Below are 12033 nucleotides of genomic sequence, written 5' to 3' on the forward strand. Positions count from 1 at the left end.
TTCATGTGGGAACAGCTGCCATCTAAAATAGGCGACATTTTTCTTCTCTATGATTATATGCTCTCTTACTTTAATAAAGATATGGCACAACAACAGATCCTAACAGTTTCTGTAGGGATTTCTACAAGAGAGCACCTGACCAGGATGCAGCAACCCACAAACAAAAATTCTGATGCAGTTCAGGACTCAGTGTAGATCCAGTCTTGTACTTTTTCTCTCTGATGACCTAATCCAGGATCTCAAATATAAAGATACCCAGGACAAAGAAATAGCTCCTAGGTTGGTCAGGGTATGCTGAGAGCATTAAGTCAGCATTTTTGCATTCACGTGTATTCATTCCATGGGAAACACATGGTTCTTCTACTAAATATGTGTTGTGACAACAGGAATAGCGTGTCCTTGTCAACAGCTGCATGATAAAACAGAGACATCTACTGGTTAAAATACGAAATTGGAAAAATATCAAAACTTAGGCAGAATGTTAGACTAAGGCTTGTCCGACTGCCCTCCCTTTCCCCCCCAAAGAGCTGAGTAAAATATTCAAACTCCACTGGTGCGTTCTGGTTAAAGGCAACAGCAAACCTCCCTTTGATTTCCTGAGGAAAAAAAACAGGCCCTGTAACATAGATAGACCGTAATTGTAATAGACCATAAGCATGTAGACATTTATTTGTGACAGAACAAAACCAGTCTTCTGTAGAACAGGGAATATTCAGCCCTTCTTCTGTCCAATTCACAGTTTGGGATAAAAAAGACATTCTTTGAACACCCTGTTCAGCACCTGCCTGAGGTATTTGTGCTAAAAGCAGAGCCTGAATTACAGCCCTAAACTGGAATATTCCCATAATTTACAGGCATATTCTCATATACTGTCTTGTTATTCTGAGCTCACAGCAGCATCAGCAGTACCTTTTAATAGTATTTTAATAATAGATAATATATTTTGTGAATCAGGTCTGTATTCAATTACCATTTGACCTTCCTAAATGGGATGTGAGGACATTTACATATTTATTGAAGAGCACCGGTACTCTGTATATGTGTTACAGCATACATCATGCCTTAATAAGGGTTTGAAACTGCAGTATTACAGATAAAGTTTCAAAAGTAATCCTGGAGTGACATCTAACATAAGGAAATGACAGTTAAGATATGCAGACCTTTAATTACTGTATTGCAAAGAACAACAGGCTGGATTCCTTTCCCTAACAATATCTCTGATTCCTCAAGTTTGGGAAATACTGGCATAACCTTTACATAAAACCATACATTAATACAGATGTTTCTAGAGAGGGGCAGTTCTGAAATTTCTATAGAAATTGACATGAAGCCAAGATAGAAAAATTATTTTAAAAGTGTGAATAAAGATTATGTCTGAATTTTGTGCCTGTCATAATTTCAAATAAGTCTGAGTATCTGATAGATAATATCTGCCTTCAGGAAGGCCATCCCTACTCACTGTAATATATGACTAAAAAACAGTCTTAGTCAATGGTAAAAAGATGATAGAATGAGAACAGTTTAAACAAAAATCTTAATGTGTTTGTCAGCAAATTAGACTCAAGTGTACAGTCTTGGCTAGTAACCTGAGGTCCCAAGTGTAAGCAAATTCCATTAAAACTAAATGGCAAATAGAAACAGTGAGAACCAAGAAATTTGATTTCCAGTTTCCACTTTTTCAAAATCAGTTACATCCAGCTTTCTGCTTTAAGTTGAATGTTAATATCAAAATAGGTGGCGTCAGAATACATCTGTATATCAGGTGTGCTGATTTCCCCCATTAAACCCGTTCAACAGCCTATGCTAAAGCTCTATTGCTAGAGCTAAGCAATTGGGGTTTGATTTTTCATTACTCCTGCTTGTTTATCTCTGCCGTGATTTGTTGGGTGTTAGTAGTAACTTACTAAACGGCAAGTGGTAAAAAGAAATACCTCACCTTTGGCGAGATTCCTGCCTCCTTAAACGTTTGAGGTTTTTTTTTTCCCAAGAAATAAATATTATGCCAGAGCTATCTTTATTTTCCCAGACTTATCTTTTTAGGCTGCATACTTCGCATACCTTCATGTAAGTAAGGTGACAGAGTAAAAGGGGTTTGCAGTGAGTGTGGCGCACCCCTTGTGCCGCGTCAGCACCGGGCCGAGGGACAGCTCCGGCCCCGCCGGGTCCCGCCGCCCGCTCCAGCCCCGCTCCAGCCCCGCTCCCTGCTCCGCTCCCTGCTCCTCTCCCTGCTCCGCTCCCTGCTCCGCTCCCGCGGCCGCCGGCAGCCAGCCCAGCTGCTGCTGGAGACGACCTCCCTGTTTGGGTCTGGAGGCTGCGCTGTTTCGCTGTGGGGTTTTTTCGGGTGTTGTTTGTTTGGGTTTTTTTTAATGAAATTCCTGTAACGCAGCCAATGTTGTTGTGCACGCAAGTAGCACAGAACAGATCTTGCATATGGTCTGCTGTGCAAAAGGGTTGGAAACGGCAAGCTCCTTGTCATGACTTCAATGCAAACTTAGAAGAGTCTAGTACATTCATCTAAGTAATAATACTCAGCTTTCACTACCCAAAAATTAGATAGCTAGTACAAAAAACAACCTAAATGTAAAAAAATATGTCAAAGGTTTAGAACACTTCTGAAGGAGGGCAGGCAGGAACTTTGTTAAAGACATCTCACTCATTTTTGATAAATACAGGTGACTTTGCTTACACACATAAGCAAATTGTTCCATTTAGAAATAATTCTTAGGAGGCCAAAAAGCTATATATAAATAAAGCCTTTAAGATGATTCTTTAAGTTAATTTTTTGTGATCATCTGTAAGGGGGTTAAATCTCTCACATTGTTATAGAGCAAAGAAAGCATTAGCTAGATACACTTTTTATTTTCACTGTAAACTACCTTACATTAAAATATTTAATTGATTAAACTAGCCACACTATAATTTCAGGCAGATACTAGCACTATTTCTGTCAATAATATGACAGTCAAATTCATGGGCTTATCCAATTCCTAGTGAAAAAAAACAAAGCAATTCACCTACATTTACTCTAGATGTGCCATTTCTTCTACATTAATTCCTAGGGGACTGTTTGCTATTTATCATGAAATAATCGATTTCATGCCTGCAGCTGAAATGGCTTTTTGCTGTTCAACAACAGCAAAAAAATATTAGAGCTGACTAGACATGGATCTTAATCTGTTAAAAAAAAAAAAAATTCTTATTAGCTCTGTGCTGATTCAGTATTCAAGGTTGTCTCCACTGATGCTGAATTGAATACCTATGTCTCTTCCCAAACTATGAAGACTGTGTTCTTCCGTGGCTACTTAAGGTCTCCCATCTTTGCCAGTTTAACAGATACCCCCAGGATTAGCCTCAACTTTTGCCCATAATGAAGCACAGTTTTTGTCAGGGCTGTGCTAAAGATCAAGCTGACAGTCCCATTTGCAATCCATTTTCTATTACTTGTTCATATTGCAATTTTTCTGGTCTCCAAAATCACTTTTTGGTTACAATATTTAGTAAATACATCCTGCAAATGTTTGCAGTGTTGTACTTAGTTTTCTACTTTGTACCTAATGTGCCCCTAGTGTTCTAAGAGACTTTAATGGTTCCTGTGTTCAGATTCAGAGACTCAGTTCATTCCCAGAGTTCTCATTTGCCATATTACCCACTGAGTTGCCTTATACAAAACCACCTCAAGACTCAGCCATAATCAAATTCTCAAACCCATGTTTTACTAAATTCTTATGCTGAAAATCTTGGTGGTGCAAAGCCCAAGGCCACCCTTCCCTAAAGCAATCATCAAGTCATTAAGTAAACACAGTTAGCTCACCCCAGGATGCAGAGGGGTGTATCCTGTTATCCTAATAGCATAAATACGATAAACAGTAATCTACCTGCAACAGAATGCAGGAGAGATGCATTTTACTGCTATTACTTTAAAGCAGAAGGATACTTGTTAATCTCAAAGAACAAAATATCCTTTCCTAGGCAGATTTATTCCCTCTGAGATACTAGGTCTTCTAAGGCAAATATTCATCTATGGAATGGGAAGGTCAGCACAAAGTAGTCAAAAGGCTTTGTGAAAAAAAATGGAATTTATGCAGTGCTCTCAAGCACGAAGTATATCAGCTACAGAGAAAGGCTTTATGACTGAACTTCTGAAGTAAAGGTTTTGCCAAGACAGAAGCAGTATCTCCAGTCGGGTAAACCTACCTTAGCCAGTTCCAAAATACCTTGCTTGACTACAGCTGTGCTTGGAGAAGTTTGAGTTACCTAGTGGCAAAATCTCAGCTTTAACTACCTGTTATCACCCCTTCCACTAGAATTACTGTGATTATGATCTTCCTGATGTTATCATTGCTAGTCTGCCATGCATACTGGAATTGGCAGGCAGCAAACTCCTACCTGCCTTGAACCTCCTCAGACAGAGACTTGAAGGACACTGCATTACAGAAAAAAAGGTGGTTCCATATGTTGGCTCCCGGTCTGGGTGAGCTTGATAGGACAGCACATCCCTGGACATATGCCACTCCTTAGGTAAAGTCACCACAGAACTTCATTAAACCATAAATAAACATCTAGAAGCACTTGAGCTCACTATCTTCATAGTCTGTCAAGCTAAACGGGAGACAGAGATTTTTCATCTACTGATGAACTAGTAGAAAAATCTCATATCTAAAAATATGACATATTTGTATATGACATATGACAATATGACAAATATGCTTATGGGGTTACTCATGAAATCTAATCATGAAGTTAATCATGAAAACCTCCTAAATGAGTATTTCTAAAGCTTTTTACGTGAGAGCCATTCCAGTCCAAAGAGACCAAAAGAAAAGACTGTGCATCATTTAGACACCAGATAAATACGACACTGAGAGCTTAACCTTTGTATATGTGGTTAATGAGAGGTTTAATGAATATCCCTGAAAGAGCAATGAAGAACATTTAAATCAGGTCCTTAAAATATTAATAATAATACTTATCTAGGAAAAAGGGGAAAATCAAAGGTCAGAATTCTAAATAATGTCATGAAGGAAGGAGATCAAGAGCAGCAGAGAGAAGCTGTTCAGTGATTACACATGCTGTCAGAGCTATTATCAGATGTGTTCCTGGAAGGGCAACAGTGATAGAGCTGTAGGCTGTACTAAATTTATGTTATTCTGTTAAATTATTCCCCTCTCTTCTTTTCCAAAAATTAAACTCTTTCAGTAACTGGAAATGAATTTTTCCATCACTTGAGACAAGGAGCAGTTGCAAACATGTACTTCTATTCTTAGATAATTCTCAGTGTTGCAGGACTATTGAGATTGTTTAGATTGGGCATGCTTAAGGTTTGCCATAGCTCCATTGTGTTCCAGTTTGGAGTAAATCCAAGTACGATTTGTTTCTATTTGTCTCCTTTTTCATGTCCCATGGCCAAAGGCCTCATGGTAAAAAAAAGCATTAGCCAGTTAAGGACTGTACCAAAATGTCTTGCCTTTTGTTGAACTCTTTGAATGTGGTCTGTTGAAACCTTAGATTCAAAGAAATTTTAAGTCTATCAGACTGTCCATGATGAGATCTATGACACACTGATACATGTTGGGAATGCAGAATTACAGGTGTGAGCTGAGTACAGTCCCCTCTGCAAAGCAGCATGATGTAGAATTGTGGGTCAGAAGCAAGAGGTGATGCTTGTAAACTGGGAAGTCCCAGGGACACAATGGAGGGAGAAAATTGAGTGACCAGGGAGTGAGATGCTGTATCATGACCTTGTTCTTCTCCTTTGTGTCACAGAAGAACATTATAATGGCCCCTTCTCCTAAATGTCTTCAGACTGATGTCCTGACTAATCTTAAAATTCTTCATGTGGTAATAGTTAGAGCTGCAAGGTGCCTCAATTTTGTAGTGTTGTCTTTGCTTCTCCAACGTGCATCTCATTTGGATGGTCCCAGATGTCAAGATCAGAATGCACACAGATTCAGACAGATGTACAAGACAGCACTCTTACTGAGCAAGACTTTTTGTCCATTCAGTTGCAAACTCAGTATCACAATCTGAAGACACCTCACAGTAAAGGATGCTGCTGATGTAAACTAATTTCTATAAGCTTCTCATCAAGCCTACCAATAAATATGTCTTCCACCTTCATGGGCTTACTCACTCAGAAAAATTAAAATGTCCATGATCTGACCTTCTGCTCCTGCCAGTGTGGCTGTGAGTCTGTGGATTGTGTGGCTGGAGCTGGGAGCTCTGTGCTACGAGCTAAGGACACCTTCATGCAAGATACAGCATGACCTGCAGGCTACAGCACTTGGTAGCTCTCAGGTTGATCTGAAGAACCTAGACCAACTCCAGATATCTATCTGCTCAAATCTAGATCAAGACACCTCTTTCTCAAGGGCAGATGTTTCTGAGAATATATAGCTAACTGCCCAAGAAAGCTGATACAGTTCTCCAGAAGCCTTTCAAAAGCTGAACAACTGCAATTTTTTCTGAGATTTTCTAAAGCCAGACAACTTTATGTGAAGACAATATCATACATTTAAATGCAGAGAAGAATATGTGACAGCCTGATAATTTTCAGTGTCTGTGGAGGCTAGAAATTTGAAAAGTATGAGACTGTATTACTGTTTATTATTTAAATGGTCTAGATTCTACCCTAGATCCCACCCCAGGAAAAAAAAAGACTAAGGAAACACCATTTTAATAGAGTCTTACCTGATTCTGATGCCATGAAGATTTTTTGCCTTTTCTTTTATACTTCTGTTATACCTTTTTTACAATTTCTGTATTCTTAGTGCTTTTTGCCTGCATTCTTGGACTTGTTTGTCAAGCTGAGAGACTTAAACATTTTAGAAGCTTCATAGCTAGGGATCGGTGTGCCCCAGGCCCCAAAGTCCTCTCCAGAACACGTTCTGTAAACTAAGATAGAACCATCCAGGGGAAGGTTCCTTGGGAGGGGGGGCTCACTTGAGCCTCTCATTGGGGAATTTTTGATAGATATGCTAATTAGTAAGACCTACAATGTTATACCAGATCTTTTGGAGGGAGGGAATTTGGCAGGGTGCATTTCGATGCATATGACCTGGATGTGTGCACCTCAGGATCCTTAAAATAAATACCAAGGTAAAATCCCTTTTCCCTTTCTAACCCTGTATGACTCTTGATTTTAAGACTGGGAAAAGGCATCAATTCCAGACTGAAACCTGTATTAATCAAACATACTCTACTGGCTGATCAGTACGACTCAACTGAAATTCCCCTCACCAGCTATATTTTAGCGTGAACCTGATGCATACTTTTTCTCTGCTGTACATAAAAATTACACTGGCATGTCAGTTCTAGCAGAAGCCTTTTCACATATCATTTCACATATTGTATCAGTTGTTGCAGAATAGCAAGAAACAATTTGAAGGCTATTCCATTACACCTTTATTTTCTGCCTCAGTTGTATGCCCATTTTATGCAGAATTCCTCACACTGCTGGCAGTAGTAACCAATGAGATGGTGCACAGGAAAAAAAAGCCACTTTTTAGTGGCAGTTTAATACTGGGAAACAAATACATTTTCAGGAGATTGCTACCAGTCTTGCCCCCCAAAAATTAGAAACAACAGCATCTGAGGAAGGCTGTTAAGATGGCATCATTAACTCAAGGAACGTTTTACTATTCATTGCATCAACAGATTCAAATGCTTCATATCCAGCCCATAAGAAAGAAATTTAAATCTGTCCATTCTTTTAGAAAAAAAAAAGCCATTTATAAGGAAATATTTTTAAAGTTTAAGAGGATCTGGATTTTTATGTGCTTTTGTAGTACCGTAGCTAAATGACATAACCTGTCAGAATCTGTCATTTAACAGATACTCTGAAATGCAGGTTAAAAATAGTATGTCAAGAACTGTGGTCATAGATTAATTACTTGGAGTATGCAAATTTTCGAGGCATTTCAGTCCAGAATACAGTTTCAGAAACATTATGTAATAAACAGGAAGTTCTGCTGAGAAAGATTCAGTCAGTGGTGGTTTCTTTACTCTTCTGTATCAGCATAACCAGCCTAGCAGATTGCTACAGGTCTTCCTTATAAACTCTGTGCTTCTGTTAATACAATCTACATCTGTTCAATGAGAATTTACCAGCATAGTACTATCAGCAAAGTGCTCTTTATGTAGACTCAGAATAGAGAGTTCTTTTCTTCTTTTTCTCATAGTTGCTCTTGTTCTTCCGAGTTTTCCCCCGGCATTTTTTTGCCTAATGAGTTGTGAAATCTAATCAATTGTAATAATTAAAACATACTGTGTGTGGAATGATGCACTGTTTTAATTACACAAAAAAGTCCCAAACAAATAAAAGCTTGAGATTCTTACATTAGAAGAAAACAAACTACTTTATTTTGATGTAAATTTTTTTCACCAAGAACAGACTCATGCTTGCAGGTGATACATATAAAACACTAAAAATTCCAGGCTTGCTATACTGCATGTTTTATTCAAAAAGCTGGGAGAGTTCAGGCTTTTGTGTTACCAGCGTATGAAGGAATGGCTGGAACAAACAGATAGATGCTTGCTTTCAATAAAACACCCTGGGTGGCAACTCTGAACAGCAAAGTTTTGTGTCCAAGATGTATAAAATACATGGAGTTTTAGCAATGTCACATGGTGTAAGAGGGGGTGCTATTCACTGACTCACCCCTTTTCTAGGATCTTTTGTATGCTGGTGAACATTTAGGCATAAAATAAATTCCTTATGGCAGACCAAAATGCCAGTGTTTCTTAATTAAAATGAGTTTGATGAAAGTTGGGCAGACACATTCTTATACTTGTCTTTTTTTTTAAGAATAATGCATGTCAAGTAATTGGGTCCTGGTATTATACAGCTTTTTCCAATCCTGTTATTTGCATTCTGATTCTGGCCCCAATGAGGCTCCATGAGCTTGACAGAAACTGCAAGCTCAACAATTCAGACCTGTGCCTTGTTCATTTGTTCTGTAAATTCTGAAAGTATAATTATGTTATTGAGTATTTTAGAGAACTCAAGCCTGCATTAGCTATTTCACAGTCATTTAGGTGAAGTGGATAACCTAGTACACCTTATTTAAGCTTCCAACTTTATTACAGTGAAATCTGATACAGGTGACTTTCACAGTTTGAAAGGTAGTTATTGGTCTCTTATAGTGTTGCCTTTTGTCTGCCTCAGTCATAGCTACAAATTTCATTAACCAGCCCTGCCTACATACGCACAGTTACTGCCCTCATTCTTTACTAAGATTGGTTTCTTTTGCTGATGTTGGTAGCAGAAGTTTTAAAGGAATGTATAGCCCACCTAAATAGGATAGTTTAACCTGAGGATGTTTTCTGAATGGGATGTAAGAAGGACAAAGACAGATGGTCCACAACTCACTTGTCAGGAGAAATTAATGGATCTAATTTCTCCAATAAATATAGTTACCAAAAAAAACCCAAAAAAAACCAAAACAAAACCAAAACACTCCCAGAAGCACTGGTAGAGAAAAATTCGAATAAAGATGTTTCAATATCTTAGAATATGAAAGATGATAGCTGTATACTTGTTCTGTATTACTAGCAGCTGGAAAAGGCCAAAGATAGCACATAAGACGTAAGTACATGATGCCAAATACACACCTCACACCATGAGCAACTGCAGTTTGTGCATAGAGAGCTGAATATCTGCTTGATAACCCACAGATGAAACAAGTTTACTGCTATTTTTCTCAAAGCTACAGTGAGGTGGCCTTTCTATCTCTAGAGCCATTATCACCACTGTGACCAGTCTCTCTGCATCTTCTCTTCACACTTGCATTCTTCTTAGCTGCGTTTAACTCTTCTTGGGTGTTCCAGCAATTTTTTCAGACTTAGTGTGTCCTTGAAACATCATCAAATGGATTTAACACCACCATTTCTGAGAAATGAGAGTAAATGCTTTTATGAATAGGCTTAAACTGAACTTTAAAACAGAAAACAACTTATTTTAGTATCTCTAATAAAAACCTGGACTTAATTAGGACTTCCAATGAAAACAATATATTTTTTCCAAGTGTTATAATAATTTTTGTATCATTTTAACACTTTGCTCACTGTCTCAAAGCTGCTCATATTCCTTAGAGTATAAATAACTAAAATTTCTGGCAAAGCCATGAGGTTCTCCGATATTCACTTTTTTTCTCATAATATTGGTTCTGTAAAAGACAATGACCAGCTATTCCAGGCAAAGTGGAAGGCTGTGAGGTGTGGAGATGCCTGAATTTTATCGAAATGGCTTTTTTCCATCATAGGGCAGTTTATGCAGAACCAGACCAGCTGGAGACAGATGGGGCTCACCCATCTAAAAGGGGGAAAAGGATTCTAGCAAGGCTGATTGAGAGGCCTTTAAACTAGGTTTGAAGGGGGATGGGGATAGGACCAGGCTCACTAGAGATGAGCCTGGGGGCAGCATGCCAGTGTTGGGGGTGAAATCAATAGCCCACCTGAAGTGCATGTACACCACTGCACACAGTATGGGTAACAAACAGGAGGAGGTGGAAGCCATCGTGCAGCAGCAGAGCTATGATGTAGTTGCCATCATGGAAACATGGTGGGAGTGTGGCAATGGATGATTATAAGCTCTTCAGAAGCAACAGGTAAGGAAGGAGAGGTGGTGGGGTGGCTCTGTACGTTAGGGAGTGTTTCAACTGTATAGAGCTCAAGAACAGACAATTGGAGGTTGGCCAGTGTGACACACGGCTACAAGAAGGGTCAGAAGAATGGTCCAGGCAACTACAGGCCTCTCAGCCTGACCTCAGTGCTGGGGAAGGTTATGGAACAGACTATCTTGAGAGCAATCACACATCACAAACAGTACAACCAGGGGATCAGGCCTAGACACAGTGGGTTTAGGAAAGGCAGGTCCTGCCTGACCAACCTGATCTCCTTTTATGACCAGGAGACCTGCCTAGTGGATGAGGGAAAGGCTGTGGATGCTGCCTACCTGGACTTCAAAAAAGCCTTTGATACTGTCTCCCACAGCATTCTCCAGAAGCTGGCAGCCCATGGCTTGGACAGGTGTGCTCTTCATTGGGTTAAAACTGGCTGGATGGCTGGGTCCAGGGAGTGGTGGTTAATCATCCAGCTGGCATCTGGTTACTAGTGGGGCTTTCCAAGACTCAGTATTGAGGCCAGTCCTGTTTAATATTTTTATCTATGATCTGAACGAGGGGATCAAGTGCACCCTCAGTCAGTTTGCAGACAACACAATGTTGAGCAGGAGTGTTGATCTGCTGAAGGGCAGGAAGGCTCTGTAAAGGGATCTGGGCAAGCTGAACTGATGGGCCAAGGCCAGCTGTATAAGGTTCAACAAGACAAAATGCTGGGTCCTGCACTTTGGTCACAACAACTCCATGTAGTGCTATAGACATGGGAAAGAGTTGCTGGAAGGTTGTCCAGTGGAAAAGGACCCGGGAGTGCTATTCAACAGCAGGCTGAACATAAGGCAGCAGTGTGCCCTGGTGGCCAAGACCACCAATGGCATCCTGCCTCTTATCAGAAATAGTGTGGACCAGAGGGCAGTGATCATCCCCCTGCACTTGGTACTTGTGAGGCCACACCTGGAATCCTGTGTTCAGTTCTGGGCCCCTCACTACAAGAAAGACTTTGAGGTGCTGGACCTTGTCCAGAGAAGGACAACAAAGCTGGTGAAGGGTCTGGAGCACAAGTCTTGTGATGAGCAGCTGAGGGAGCTGGGCATGTTTAGCCTGGAGAAAAGGAGGCTCATGAGAGGCCTTTTCACTCTCTACAGCTGCCTGAAAGGAGGTTGTAGCCATGTGGAGGTCAGGCTGTTCTCCCAGGCAACCAGTGGCAGGATGAGAGGATATGGCCTCAAGCTGTGCCAGGGAAGGTTCAGGTTGAACATCAGGAAGAATTTCTTCACTCAAAGGGTTGTCAGGCATTTGAACAGGGTGCCTAAGGAGTCAGCAGGTCTTGAAGTGCTCAAGAAACAACTGGTGTGTCACTTAGTGCTATGGTTTAGTTGGCATGGCAGTGTTCGGTCAAACATTGGACTTGATGGTCTTG

At 40.1% G+C, this 12033-nt stretch overlaps 1 protein-coding gene across 1 annotated transcript in view; it reads left to right on the forward strand.

The window, feature by feature from the left end:
- The window catches only part of KCNB2 (potassium voltage-gated channel subfamily B member 2), a 188983-nt gene that overhangs the window by 165821 nt on the left and 11129 nt on the right, over positions 1–12033 (forward strand). The window lies entirely within an intron of this gene.

The sequence above is a fragment of the Corvus cornix genome, chromosome 2 (genome assembly GCF_000738735.6).
Source record: "Corvus cornix cornix isolate S_Up_H32 chromosome 2, ASM73873v5, whole genome shotgun sequence".
Lineage (NCBI taxonomy): Eukaryota > Metazoa > Chordata > Aves > Passeriformes > Corvidae > Corvus > Corvus cornix.